We start from the raw sequence: 15,599 nt of genomic DNA on the forward strand, positions 1-15,599 counted from the left end.
GTCCTGATTAAAGTTCTGTTCAGACTCATCACTAGAATCGTCACTCAAGCTTGATGAATACTGATGATGGACATGGGTACCTAAATCACCAACCCCTCAAAGGGAGTAGTGGTACAGGGGGAATCTGATTCACTGGCTGGCATAGGGAGAGACATATGTTATTTCGTAGCTTGAAAGACTTCCATTAAGTCTGGTTCTTCACCCACATTGGAAATCATACAAGTCAGGTTTGCAATGTCCTTAGTTAATCTGGCTGCTAGTGCTGGATTTTCGTATGGAATGACCATCTGATCATTTTGATTCAATGTGTCACATACCAAGGCCGACCGAACCATGATCGTGGCTCACCCCCCCTCCAAAAGCGGCATAAAAAACAATGTCCCTTGATTGGGGGGCTTTGTTTAGCTGAACACTTTGGGAGGGATTCTGATGAAATTCAAAATGTGGCAACAATTCAGTGTCAGATGGATCTGTCAGATTTGTCAATGGGGGCAGTCGATCCTCCGTCAGACAAACAGTCCCTTGCTATAACTGATGTCTTAAGGGCCTCTGGGCGCTTAAAGTGTCATTTCAAGCATGACACATCTGCCACTTATTTACTAAATTCTTTCATTGGTAGGGTTCCCCTGTTTTCGTAAGCCTGCTCCCGAGATAATAATACACTTTGTAAGGGAGCATTGTTTGTAAGGGGCCCACCTGCTGGGGCTACAAGATTCAAGGGGTCTCATTACGACCCGTGCGGTAACCATGGCGTTAGTAGCGCCATGGTTGCGCTGGTATTTTACTGATTCCGCCATGGTGAATGGCGGAATTACCGCCCCATTCCAAGGTTGGCGGGGTAAAACCAGCCGTTAAGGTAGGGACCCGCAAAGGGACCTCGTAATTAGGCGGTAAGGGGTTAACGGCACCGCCACCTTTTATGGTGCCGTTAACCCCTTACCGCCTGGGTCATAATGAGGCCCAATATCTTGATTGACTGTGCACACAAACTGCCATTCACCGGCTCACCCTCCACCCCTGCTCCATCAGCAGGAGTCCCAGGTAGGTTGGTACTGTTTGACATAGTTGCTGGATTCACGATTCTACATTTAATATCTTTCCTCGCTGGATTAGAAGTGATCACTTCATACCCTGATGATCTTTGAGCAGTCAATGTGCTTTTGACTTTCTCCAAAATAGCAAATAAGGAATGCTCAACAAATAACATAATTGAACACCCCACTGTTATACTTGCAGCTTTTTCAATCGTAAAAGAGCAGCAGCTAACGCTTTGTTCGCAAGGGTATTGCCCTTTCATTACTGGGTCTAAAATCCCACTATAGGAAGCTAATGGTTGTGTCCATGTCCTAAAGTTGTTTTCTGTGTGAGAACTCATGTCATCACTTCTCCATTTAAATTTGAGATGAAGTAAAACTCTTTGTTGTTATCTAGAATTCCTTACACAGGGGCCATACAGATTGCCCTTTTTAATTCCTCGAATCCTTCAGTCGTCTCATTTGTCCATATTATCTTACTTTTATCTATCTGTGCTTCCTTAAATTCTTTTAAAAGTGGTTGCATATATGTACTGTAATCAAAATCCCAGGCCCTGCAATAATTACAAAGGCCTAACAATGGTTGCATTTCCCTCACTGTCTCAAGTGTTGGAGTTTTCATAATCGCTTATGCTCTGTCAGGTGTCACCTTTCTCCCCTCTTGAGAGATTAACTGTCCTATTTACAGGACCTCTTCCTGACAATATTGTAGTTTCTCATTGTCTACCTTTTATCCTTTCTCTGCTAGTGGTGTCATTAGTTACATTAAATCTTCTCTGCATCTTTCCTCTGTCTCACTGCACACTAGTATGTCATCTGCGTACTGAATTAGTGTGCTCTCAAGTTGTATGTCACTGTCCATCTGAAGAACCCTATTAAAGATTGATGGTGACTCACAGTACCCCTGAAGTAATCCTGTATGTTTTAGCGATAGTTTCTATACAAAAACAAAGTCAAATCTTGTGAGTCCTCATGGAGGGGAATTGAAAAGAAAACATTATTTAACTCTATGACTGTAAAATATGTGGCTTTACCTAGGATGTTACATAATATTGTTGCTGGATTTGGAACCAGTAGAAACTCTGCCTCAACAATATTGTTTAGACGGCGTAGATCCTGAATAAATCTCCACTACCCCCCTGTTGCTTTCTTCACCGGTACACAGGCATGTTACATGGGGATTCTGATGGCAGCAATATTCCCTGCTGTATTAAAGTGGAAATGTTTTCAAATATACCTTCACCTGCTTGTCTGGACATGGGATACTTTTTTGCTTGTGGCACAATTGCTCCTGGTGTAAGTTTTATTTTAACTGCTCCTGTTCAACATAATAGACCCACTTCAAATGGACTACTGGTCCATAAGATGCTTGGCACCTTTTTTAAATATTCTTTGAAAAATGACTGTTTCTTTTTTTTATCAATGCCATTCTCTGTGGTATCCCTCTATTCTCTATTTTAATCCAATAAGTGAGACTTCTGAAAAATACTAATTCATCATCTGGATAATCACCTCTGAACAATTCCTCATCTGCCAGGTATGTTAGTCTGTATCCTTAGCCAAGAGCTATTACTGCTCTCCATCCTTCACCCTCATTATGTGTCCCATGAACAACCACTCTTTCCTCTCTTACCACTGCTGTTTCTAGTTCTAAGGGAATAACCTGCCCTTCTTCATCATTCATAGGTATTTCTGGCCTAAAAGAAAATTTGTCAGGTATTCGCAACAATTTACCTACCAGTCTAAGAAGCCATGGCAACAAAATATTTACTCTGTACAAAAATACTTCTGGGTCTGAAGGGACTCCTCGTAATGCATTTTGGCCTGTTAATACTAATATAAATTATTTTACATTGATGTATTGTATGCCGGAGTGAAACACACTATCCCCTTATCAGTGAAAGATATTATCATGTTTAGTTTTGTCATCAAGTCACATCCTAATATATTAACTGGTGTCTGCTGAGAATAGAATATTGGCATAAACATGTCATGTTCTCCTATGGAAAGTGGTAATTTGTCAGTAAATAGAACCAAAATAGTAGCCCCAGAGAATCTGTGTGCATTCATGGCAATCCAAGACATTGGGAACTTTTCCTATCAAACTCAGGAACAAATTGCTCCCGTGTCTACAAGGAACAAAGATGTCTTGGCTCCTATCATTACTCTGACCCTGGATTCCTCTTTTGGGTCTGGTGTTACAGATAGTACTGAACACATCAAGTCGCTCTGTGGGCTCTCCTATTGTGGGTATAAATTCATCCCTGTGCCTGTAAAAGGATTTCCTCCCACTATGGTCACACTCCATATCCTAGGTGTGGATACTTGTGGGGCTTTTGTATTCGTTTTCCATTTTGGCACTGGTACTTGTTGCATTGAAGCGTACTGTCGTTGTTGCATCTGTGTTTGTTACATTTGCATAGTCACTTGCTGTAGTTTCCCTTGCAGTGGGCGTGTCTGATTCTGCGTGTGATCTTGGGCACAATATTCCTACGGTTCTGTATCGTACTATGCAATACAGCCTATCCCCCTCCTGGAGCTTGCTAGTTGTGCTGCATGCCCTCTCTGCTTCTACACATGTGGGCTATATGTCCTGCCCTCCCACAATTCCAACATTGCTGTGATTGTCCTTCATTAAATCCTAATCCCCCTTGAGGGTTCTGAAATCCAACTCATCTTCTAGGTCCATTTCCCATACTTTGTGGCCAAAAATGGTACCCACCTTGATCTATAAGGTACACTGAATTACTTGGCTGTGCTGGCTGTAACTCTTGTGTGGCTACACATTCACTGATTGTCAATACTGCTCCTTCTATGGTGAACTTCAACAACTTTTTCTGAACCAACTTTGCTTCCTCCTGTTTTCAATTCTCAGCTTTTTTATCATTCTTCTCTTGTAATGATCAACAATGATGTCCGACCGTAAACTGTACTTCTGGCAGTGGCTTTGCTTCCATCCTTACCTGTTTCTTCATCTTCTGTTGCACTGGCTCAAGCAGTCCCTGACACAACATTTGATAATGTAATACCACTGTTTAATCCCATGGTTCTCACATCACAAGATACCAACTTTCTTGAATCTCCTGAATAACAGCAATAGGATGTTCGTCCTCACCTAATTTTCCTTGTCATTATCTCACCCATGTCTGCTGTATCAGGATATTGGGCCTCATTCTGAGTTTGCTGGTATCCTGGCGGTAGATAAGGAAATGTAGATAGCGTTTTCGGCACTCGATACTGCAGCATTGCATAAATCCCCATTCATGGAGCCCTATATGACTCCATGAGGGGGATTTGTGATCATTACTGGCACCGACAATGCCAGTGCCAGTAATAAGGCCATTTTGGCCTGTAGGGAACCTGCCTTAACTTCAGTTTTCTGATGGAGGTAACACAGGCTCCCCCCGGCAAACCCATAGTCGGCCGGTATCCACAAATACTGGCAATTTTTTTTACCAGAATGTACTCTGAGCGCTCTCCATATGTCTGTTCTACAATTATTAAATAGTGCTCCATCATGTCTCATGATTTGTGGTGTCACACTGCGTATTCCGCTCATCTCCAAATGTTGTCAACTCTCTCCCCTAGGAGAGCTGCTAATACGCCTTTTACGTCATCCACTGCTAACCTCATTCCCGTTGTCATCCTTTGAAATTCATGAATCCATTACCCCACAACTGCAGTCAAACTAGGTAATTTGCATTTCAAATTGTCCTTATCTGTTTGCGGCCATGGTATATATTGTGGTCATCCTATCCCTTTCCCTAATAATGGGAATTATGTAAATCCTGGTCTGCAATCATATCCACCTATGCTTGTGGTTTTCCAGGTGGTGCTAGTTTCACCCATTCATATTCATCCTGGCAGTGACCTTATTCCACTTACATAGGGCAGGGATATATACCCTGCACTATGCAACCGTGCTTGTGGTTGTTCAGATATGGTGTAGGTTCTGGTGTTTTCTCTTTTGGGTCCTTTAAGTCTAACCACCTTACCCCTCTTCATACCTTTAGATCTGTCAAAAATCTGCATGCACATTCCCTTTGTGCTCTCTCGTTTTATTCCCTTTCTTTAGTCTGACATCATTATTCCCCAACTGGTATGACTGTTGTCCCTTTCCTCATCATCAACATCTAATCTGCTTAGGGACAGCATTTTAGGACAGCATTTTATGCTTCTCCATACAGCATCCAATCTGCCTTGTGTTTCTTTGGGTGGAGAACCTTCGATTCTCCCTCTGGTCTCATAACCATCTTGTTCTCTCATTTGCCTATACAATCCCCAATTCTTTTGCCTGTGCCTTCTGCCTCATGCTCATCAGCCCATGTCTGCATTAACGGTATACCCTGCAGTTACCTTCAAGGCTGGTGTGACCCTCTCTCTTCTTCTCATCGTTCTCACGCTTTAATTGGTATTATACATCTATTGATGATGTGATCTACTTTGCCATCCCTTTGTCCGCTACTCCTACTAATTTCTTCTTCCCTTCTTTTCATCTCCCTTTTCTCTTCTTCCTCTCACCTTCTTTGCAACCTATGTTCTTTCCATCTCTGTGCTTCTGTTTCTTCACATTTCTTTTCTTCTATTCTGTCTTTCTCTTTTTTCTGTTCCTCATACCTTTTTCATTCTTCCTTTTGCTTCCTCTCTTTTTCCTTCATCTCTTTGAATACCCTTGTTTGTTCCTTTTCCTTCTTTTCCTGTTCCTCTCTTTCTTGACATTGCCAATACCCTTTCCATCTAATTTGAGTAGTATCTGTCCTCCCATCCACTTATTATGTACTATTGTCACTCCACTAGCTCAGTCTGTCTTTCGCTCATAGATACTTCCTCTATCTCTATTTGCCTGTCTCTTCTTTCATCACGTCTTTATATTCACCGGGTGTGGAAATATAGTTTTGCGCTTTAATTTTTCTCACTTGCATGTTATCCTCACTGCTATCAGTGGGGGGAACGTATATCGGATTAATATACCCTGCTGCTTCTTTTAACTCCTTTAGATGGTTAATTCCCTGTTTATCTTCAACTATACTATCATTGAGAGGAGACAGATGAGCCGAGGGAGTTACGTCCTCCTATTTATGCTGATTAACCATCCACTCCCTCTCAAGCAGATCTTTTCCCTCGCTCTGATACATTTTCCATAACTTTACCTAACCTTTTCTGTAACCTCTTCCCTCAGTATGCAGCATGTATGTATGTCATCATGTGTTGCAAAACTGTTCTTGTTAGTGAACCTTGGTGAGGCCAAGGTATGAACATTTTGTCAGACATGCCTTTTAGCCACTGGGCATGACATTTCTTAATCTTAGGTGTTTATCTTGGCAATGTTTTGCGCAGGTGTAAAAGCAGAGTGTCCCCATGATGGCAAGTCGGTTTTGTCTGTCAATATATACTGGATCCTTAATTCGGATATTACTTTGATTAATTGCACCACAACAATCAATTTAGGCAAGCACCATCAATCGACGCCCATTTCCCAAAACGATTCTAAAAACAGTTTTCAAGCCTACACAATAATATTCTTTTTACATCTTCGTTTATGGTTCTATCAATTATTACTATCCTACTTTTATTATTGGCAGTCTAAGAATGTTATTTTTTCAACTCTCTTCCTCTCTGATTGATTGATTGGCACCAATCACTTGTTTTTTAGGATCAAATAATCTATTACTATCTTTTTATAGCTTCAGAATACATCCTATATTATCACAACTAATACAAAACACGTCAACTTTTTACACTGATATTTTCACAACCACAAACAAAAATGTGCACACTACTTTTTACGATTGTCTTCCTTACTTTCCCTCGCAAGAGTATTTCATCCCTATTTTACTCCATTTCGGAGTGTGTTATGCACCCTTCTTTGGCTCTTAGCCACTGGAATCCCTTAAACAGACCACCCAGCTTATGGCGATTTTGCGATTTGCAAAAAAAACGCAAAATTTGCCTTTTCCCGCTATGGCCGCTATAAATCATTAAATGAGCGCAAAAAAGACACATTAGCTTTATGTATCTTTTTCACGCTCATTTAATGATTTATAGCATCCACAGAGGGGTTGCCAATTGCAGCAGCTCAAAGGTTAACAACTCCACTGAGCAAAAAGCAAATAAACCGAGGGGCTTCAGTTCAAAGGTGCGAACCAGGGTTGACACCTTTGAATTCAAGCCCCTCCATGGAGCTGATCGAGCTGTAGCCCTCTCCCCCCTCCACACCCCAAAATGTTAGGCTGTGGTGACTCAGCCTGGCTGTCCTAAAGAGCGTGGCCAGACAGAACGGGACACAAATGACAAAGGCCTTGCAATTAATTACCATAGCAGCAGCTGGCAATTCCTATACACAGTTATGTTAAAATCAAGTCAATACTGTTGGATATGCAAATGCTTGTTTTTAGCAGGACTTCAGTGAAGGACACTCATAGAAACTATCTTGGGGAAGGAACCCACGTTTTGTGTTTGGCAGAGGTACTGGACCTGATTAAGTGTAGCAGAGTTATTCTAGGGAGGGTCTGCACTGACACCAAGCTTGCCGAGACCAAGCTTCGGCAACAGCAATATCCCATATCCTCTTCACATGGCAGCAAGCTCCTGTAAAGCGCATTGCTGCCACAGCTGTGCTGTGACCCTCACCAGTGATGTGGCCTGTCCACCGCACTAAATGACTTAAAGGATTTAAGGTGCCAGGAAACCTGGCAGGATTACTGGCAAGAGCGCTTACTGGATCCCTTGAGCTTAAGAAGCATCTTGAGGGACCCCTTCCCCAAATAACACAGTGTTGCTGTGGAGGATTAAGGCTTTGGGAGCAACTCACAGAACACTAGTAGCGATGGACCGACTGTGGGAGCACCTCAGAGTGTTATGCGGTTTCGAGAGTGCTTCCAGAGGAGCAGGCAGTGAATCTGGTAGAAAGTTGGAATAGGAACTGGGAAGGAGGTGATTTTCAGACGCAGGTGACCCACAGTGAAGACTAAGAGCTAAAGGAATTACATAAATGCCCTGATTTATGCAAAACAATTCTAGCAGTGCGCAGCAACGGACTGGGAGTATAGATCTGGGGGACAAATGCTGGCGAGGGAAGTGCCTTCAGCCTTGGAGGCAAGCCAGATGGCCTGCAGAGGATGCTCCTGTCCTCCGCTGAAGGGAGGATTCTCATGGCTCATTTGGATGGGAGACTGAGTCTTCTTGAGATTATCGATCGACGTTGTCATCTTTAATTAAGATACACCGTCCATTTACTTTTATAGGGATCCCACCACCCCCATGCCATCTTTGGATTTCCTCTTTCTTCACTGCACTCACCCACTATCTATACCCAACGCTTCACTCCCCAGTCTTTTAAAATTTTCGATTTTGGTACTTATCGGCCAATTTAGGCTTGGAGGGTGTTTAGCTCCACTTCAATGTCATTGTTTTGAAATGTGTGGACCTAACCCCGGAGGACTGCCCGTACACATTGGGTTCACATGCCATGACTAAAGAGTGGTAGTGAAGCAGTGATGGGCTTCCAGAAATGGACCATAAGGGTTACCTTAACTAGGGACAGGTGTGCCTGGACGCACCTGTGTGAGAGGATCTCAGTAGGGGGATAGCAGTAGGGGCGCATTTTAGAATTTAGGTAGATCAGCAGAGCTGTGTGCGTGTGTGCCTGTATGTGTCTACATCCCAGTACTGAAAATGCAGGGGTTATAGTTGGGCAGCATTATGAAGGTACCAAAGCAGGAGTTGCGTAGAGCGCTGAAAGTCAGGACTGAGGTCGACTGGTAGAGCTATATTTAGGAACCCACAGAATAAAAGAGGAGCTGCAAGTCAGGACTGATGTGATTAGGGGAGATGGGATTGAGACCAAGTACTGAAACTGATGTAGCTCAGGAATGGACGGGGGTGCTCAGAAAGCTATGCAATCAGTGCCATTATAGTGCTTATAAATCAAGTGGCAGAAGGCATTAACTCAGAAGACTGCTTTGAAAAAACAATGACGGGCATTTCAGGCTCACAGTTTGATGCTATTGCTCGATAAAGTTAGCTCAAAGGTTTGTTAAAAGTTCTCCACATCACCTCAAACATTCCTGTTTCAATGTGCAACACTGTACTGTTCAAGTTCTCTGTTTTTGGATAAAAAAGATGTTAAATGATGTATTTTTCGACAATAAATAATGCCGCAAAAAATGCAGTTGTGTGCCGCAATTTTTTCTTTTTTGTGCCGCAAAATTTTCCATTTCATGCCGCAATATCCTGGAGGGTCTGCTTAAATAATAGTCTGTTCCCAAGTTTGATGTGGTCCCTTCTATTCTTCTTGAGATTAGGAATCAAGGTATCTCTTCTTTAATCAAATCCTGTTACGTTCCCCACTATATACACACATGCAATATGATCCCTCCCCTTTCTTTGCCACTTTCGATGCTTCTATTTCCATCCGTTTGTTCAGCTCGTGCCCTTCGGTATCGACTTCCCCAATCATCCACTTTGCCTTGCGTTCCCGGTCACCTGAGGGGACCAGAAAAAAATGTCTTCCAAGGGGCAACTGCCAACCGACTCTGGTTACATGTGTATTATTCTTTCACTCTCCACAGGCAACTCTGCGGTCTTCCGGCTGATGGTGGAAGATGTCAAGAATCAGAGGGTCTGGATCATGAACCATCCACTCTGAAATGTGCAGTAGCACCTGGAGTATTTCAAGTGCTGGAGGGGATTACCAAAACAACTAATTATGGGCCCAAATAACCAGACAGACTCTAAGAATATGGCAAAGTACAAAGGGAAATCTGGCAAGCATAACAAGTTGCAGCGTACTCACTCTCCAATACATTCCCATTACTCGAAGGCTTTATACTTTAATATGCATCAGCTATGATGTCATCCTATGTGGCAAATGCGAAAAACCTATTGGGAAGAGGGATTGGTTAGGGGGAACATATGTACCTGTAGCGTATTTAGGTGATAACAACATCATTGGATGCCCTTTATCTGATAGGCAGACCTAGATCAACCTCTAACTACATAAAATACAGATAATATTCAAATAGCAACAGCAGAAGGGCTTCTGCAACAATGTAAAGTCCATCATTGCATAGGCCATTCTGATTGGTTGGCACCCTCTCCAACCTTGGACATTCAGTTTGCTAGCAGCCCGTAAGAAAAATGAAACCTGGGTGCGGGTAAACAACGTCAGACAACTGCCCACCTTGCCAATTAGCCTTTCCATCTATCATCAATTAGGCCCAAAGCTAAGGTTTCTTCTTTGTAGTTGACCTTGCTGACTGTCCTCTTATCTTAACTTTTATGGGAGTGAAGGTACATTGCTATCTTCATCTGGAGTGTCATGAATAGGCCTTGTTTTCTGGCCTTGCTCCACGTGTGAGGAGACCATGGGCCTCATTACGGGTCTGCCGGTAACCGTGCGGGTAAAACCGGCAGGTTGCCACTGGACCCATAATGAATTACCACCACCTGACTTCCCGGTAACACCAGGGTATTCTGACCCCGATGGCTCGGATTACAGGCATCAGAGATTGTGTAGGTCCCCGTTCCCATGGAGTACCACAGGACTCCATGGGTTTGGGGACTATGGAAGTACTGGAACCGTTAACAATGGTGCTGGTGCTTCCGTGAAACTCTGCATGCAGGTGCCATTCTGCCCGCCAGGTCTGAACCTGGCAGGAAGGACGACAACCGCCCGAAAAGTCGTAGTGTGCCGGTCCGGAAATAAAGGTGTCGGTAGGCTTACTGGCACCAGTGTTTCTGGACCTGTACACTCATAACCAGGCCCCATGATTTTGTCCAATCTGTCCTCCTATTTAGTGCTATTCCATATGTTTTCTTCACTTTTAATTGTCAAACACTTGGCACTCGCAAATGTTTACTCCTTTGCCTAATGTGAGAGAAATAGGTCTTACGTACATGGCTTATCCCCCTTGACTCCTTTTGAAGTTTGCGGTTCAGATTCTCAGTGTGGCATCCTTGATCCTTAGCCAAACAAATATTCTTTGTTCTTGCATGGATCTGTATTCCAGTGCCTGTCAGCTCGGCAGCCTTGGTCTTTCTCTGTGGGGTCTTCAGCATACTATTATATGAAAACCGAGGTCCATCTTCTCATCATGGCTGTTTTACCCATAATAGATGTTCTACTGTAGCAAGCTTCTATATGTCTCATCTACATTGTGTTTCTGCGTATATACATCTACTATATTTCATCTTACTTATTTTCTCAGTATATTTGATTTCTTTTCACCACCCGTTCACTTACTGTGCTACTTCAGTTACATCCTTATTCTTTGAATATTTGTATATCGTTTGAGTGTGTTCTCATCTCTTCTCTTCATAACATCACTTTACACATGTCAGTCTTCACTTATATTTCTTCCATGTGCGATGGTGTCTGCAGACTTCTTTCTACCACTTCAGTTTGAGCGTACATTTGATACGGTTGTCTGAGCACATAACGTCTTTCCTATCTTCGATACAGTATTTTGACAATACCAGGTGACATGCACAGTGCTTTCTTATTGTTCCTCCAATTTGACATTAAGTGGGGTGGGTGGGCTCCATGAGTGACGTGTACACTGTCTCTACATTATAAACCTCAATAATACAAAATGTGTCGACCTCTCAATGATGAAAGGAAGATCCAGGTATGCCTGACTTGTGACTAACTCTGCTGGTCTGAGAAGCAATCTTACAATTCCCCACCTTAACTTTACTTATTTGATATCTTCAGAAGGATGAAAGCCTGAGTTCTTCTTATGAATATTCAAACCGGGGACCTACATGTTACACCTACATCACCTCAGAAAGTCCATTAATCTACTGAGATAACTTACAGCAGAGTTTAATGTGCTGCTCTATATTTGGATAACATTCACAGATGCACAGGACTCCATTCACTCTTGCCAACCCCCCACAACCAGCCTCACTGACACCTGTATTTCCTCTAAACTTTCTCTTCCTTACAGAAACCTTTTAGGTTGCTTTGTGTATGTGTGTATCCCACGAAACAGCCTTAACCTGCCTGAAATTCGCCTAAAGTTATCTGAAAAGGTACGTCTCTTAAAGGTGATGTGGGCAGAAAAAATCTGTGGGAACTTGTAAAACTACCCACATCTCACCAGGATAATAGTGGGAGCCTGCCCTAGGCTTACTTCACGAGGAACAGTGCTAGACAAAGAACAGATGGAGGCAATGTTACGTGGGAGGGGGTGACTTGTCTTTACAAAACAATCTTAAGAGGAAATGTAAGGAAGTGGTAAAAAAAGAGGGGTGCATTTTTATATAAGGGATGAAGCTATGCCATACACTATGGACTTCTGCTATTAGACATGAAGGCTTCAAAGCAAATACATTTCTTTAAACAGTAACTTCACAGCAATGTTTAATTAAACGGCGGGCAAGGCACTTAGGTCTTGCCGAGGCATGGGCTCCTTACGAAACCTATCAAAGTACTTCAGAGCCTGGGCTGCTGTCATTTTGCATTACACGGAAATGAGGGGTTTCTTCCAGCAGGACGACATGGACATTTTTAAAATGTTTTAACAGTGGGTTTCTTTCTGTTTTTTTGGCATCTTTTTTGGGAACATGACAGCTCTGCATGAAATCTTGAAAGTTTGCTTTTGAACCTTTTTCTTTTAGATTCTCGAATGGCCTCTTACAGTGGACCCTGCTGAGAGAGAGCCTGGAGAGATAGGCACATTATGCAAAGGCGTTCCATCATGTGAGGAGCTGCAGAGAGATTTTCAGCGTACTCCCACGTGCCACTTAAGCCTCCTTAAAATTGCATTATGAAAGGGTCGAGCGGTTTTCAAAAGCAGAAATCCAAGTGCGGGTGAGATCCTGCATCTGTGGGTCTGCAATGGCAAGCTGGGTTGCCTGCACGTAACAGAACTGAATCCTGCCACGTTTAGCACAGACCCACATCCTCTAAGGGAGAGCACTGAGTACCAGTGAGGTGAGTTAGAGTATCGTTTGCTACTGCACTGCTTGGATACTGGAGACAGGCGGTGAGATAATAGAAGTATTACAATGGTATGGTGGGAATACATTGAGGTTTTAAGTCCCTTGTTGGTGACCTCACTAAACTGTTGTCAAGTGAAATAATCCTAATTATATTTCTTAAAGATCAACATGTTACATTTTGTTAACAAGAATAACAATATCATGGCCTTTCAAACCGCAACCATGAGTTCAATTGTTGTACTTCAGGAAGGAAATACATAGTCTGTCTTTCAAGATTGACAGCGATGAGTGGCGGGGGCATCTTTTATGCAAGAGGGCTTGGTCCAGTGATGCAACCATCATTTCAAGTGATTGAAGGTCGGTGGCAGCTGGCAAGTATTTTTAGTGAGGTGGCATTAATGCCCCCCCCCTAGAATAAGCACAAGAGAGGCCTAAAGTGATCTCTGTGGGAGATCAGAGAACCCTCCTCACAATAATTATTTTTTAAAATAAGTTGAAATGCTCTATTTAACATAATGATTTTAGGAATAAAATGAGGCGAAATAATCAGTTCTGCTGGTTAACACATGAAAAAAATCAAATATACGCCAGCTCACCAATAGTACAGAGGAGCATTTTACTGCTTTTTCATGACGCCTGTGTCTACAATATATGGCAACATTGTAACTCAATTTCATGATGCTGTACCCACAATATATGCAGGCCTTATCACTGTAAATCACTTTTATGAAACGCTGTCCGCAATATATACCAGTGTGTCGCTGTAAATCACTTTCATGATGCAATGCTAAAAATGTATGCCAACAAAGGCACTGTAGGTAAGTTTTGTTATGCTGGTCCCACAATATATGATGGTATTGTCATTGGAGATCACTTTAATGAAGATGCATCCACAGAATATGTCAGCATAGACATTGAGGATCACATTCATATTGCTTCAACCACAATACATTCCAGCATTCCTACCATAAATCACTTTTATGATGCTTCACTCATCATGTCTCCCAGCATACCCAATGTAAATTACTTTTATGAAGATGTTCCTACTATACATGTCTGCATTGCATGTGTAAATAACTTTTATTAGGGTGCAATCACAAGAGCTTCCAGGATTGCCCTTATGAATCACTTTCATGAATCTGCACACACAGTATATGCAGCATTCCACTATAAATCACTTTTGTGATGCTGTACCCACACATGCTGGCAGGATTTATATTGTACACGACTTTGATGGTGCCATATTCACAGCACTCTAACTGCAACTCATTTTCATACTTTTGCACACGTGTTATATATCCTGGCATTTTGTTGGTGTAAAACTCCACTCTTGCCAAACACATGTATGCATGTAACACACACACACACACACACACATACACACACAAACCAAAGAACACACACACTCGCACAAATAGGCACTAACAGTGTTGGTTGCTGGTAAATAACATATGTTTTGGGGGTATGGATTTAGTTATATGGAAAGCAGGGTTTGGGTAGGTGAGTGGAAGAGTGGGAACTCTCCCTCCCCACATTTAATGGAAAACAAACATAAGGGCACATTGTTGTTTTGTTTTTTTACCCACAATCAATAATATGCCTTGTTTTAAGATAGAACTCACAAACACATAAACGCATGCATGCACAGACTCATTCACATGTGAACACACTCCTTCAAAATCTTTCACCTGCACAAACACACATTCAGTCAGTCACACAGAAACATTCACACAGACTCGCTCACATGTACACCCACTAATTCAAATGTGTTTGTACACACACATACTTGTCATTTCTGTGTTTATTTATTGATTTACTGCATTCGTATATGCATTGCATAACATTTGAAGCTAGCTCACATGTGTATAAACATTTGTCTTTGTTTTAAATGTCACCTTTGTGTCAGAGTCTTTGGGATTTCAGCAAATCTTGCTAAACAATACATTTGCCAATCATTGGAATAAAAAATCACGAGATTTCACTTCCTATGATGTCATTGTGGAGGGGTCCAAGTTTGTGTGATGTCACTTTCACCATCCCTGTAATGTGGCTGAAAAAATGTCTTTGATTTTGCAGAACACAGTATACTGAACTGTGCAGTGATTAAATATGCACACACAATCCAATCTATTAATTTCAATGTGTAAGCTTTTTGTAAAGTGCATGAGTCACACAATGAAAGGGAAAACATATTGTACTGTTACCATAGTGTAGATAGTTTTCCCACAATTACATGGCTTGCTGTATCTGACAGCAAAGTGCATATCATTCTTTTGCAATTTTCCCCAAATGGCAACATTTTATTCTGCACGCTGGGAAGTGGGTAGAAGCAAAGTTCCAAAACGTATGCATCTTTGGCTAATTAATACCTGCCTTCCACTCTCAAATGCTTTCAAATTGATCCTGTATCAAAGTTTTTTTTATAAACAACCGTGTAATTTGGGTGTTCTATCTGCACAAAGTGCGTGCCATTTTCTTCCAACCTCAGTGAATTAAAGGTCTTTTTGCCATTTTGATAATGGTATGTTTTGCAGTTTACACATTCGCCTTGCATCCCTGGTTTGCTGCAGATTGGAGGCATAATTCATGAAACAAAACACACAAGTGAGAGAATGTTTT

This window comes from Ambystoma mexicanum, chromosome 12 (genome assembly GCF_040938575.1).
Source record: "Ambystoma mexicanum isolate Mex_15411 chromosome 12, UKY_AmexF1_1, whole genome shotgun sequence".
Classification (NCBI taxonomy): domain Eukaryota; kingdom Metazoa; phylum Chordata; class Amphibia; order Caudata; family Ambystomatidae; genus Ambystoma; species Ambystoma mexicanum.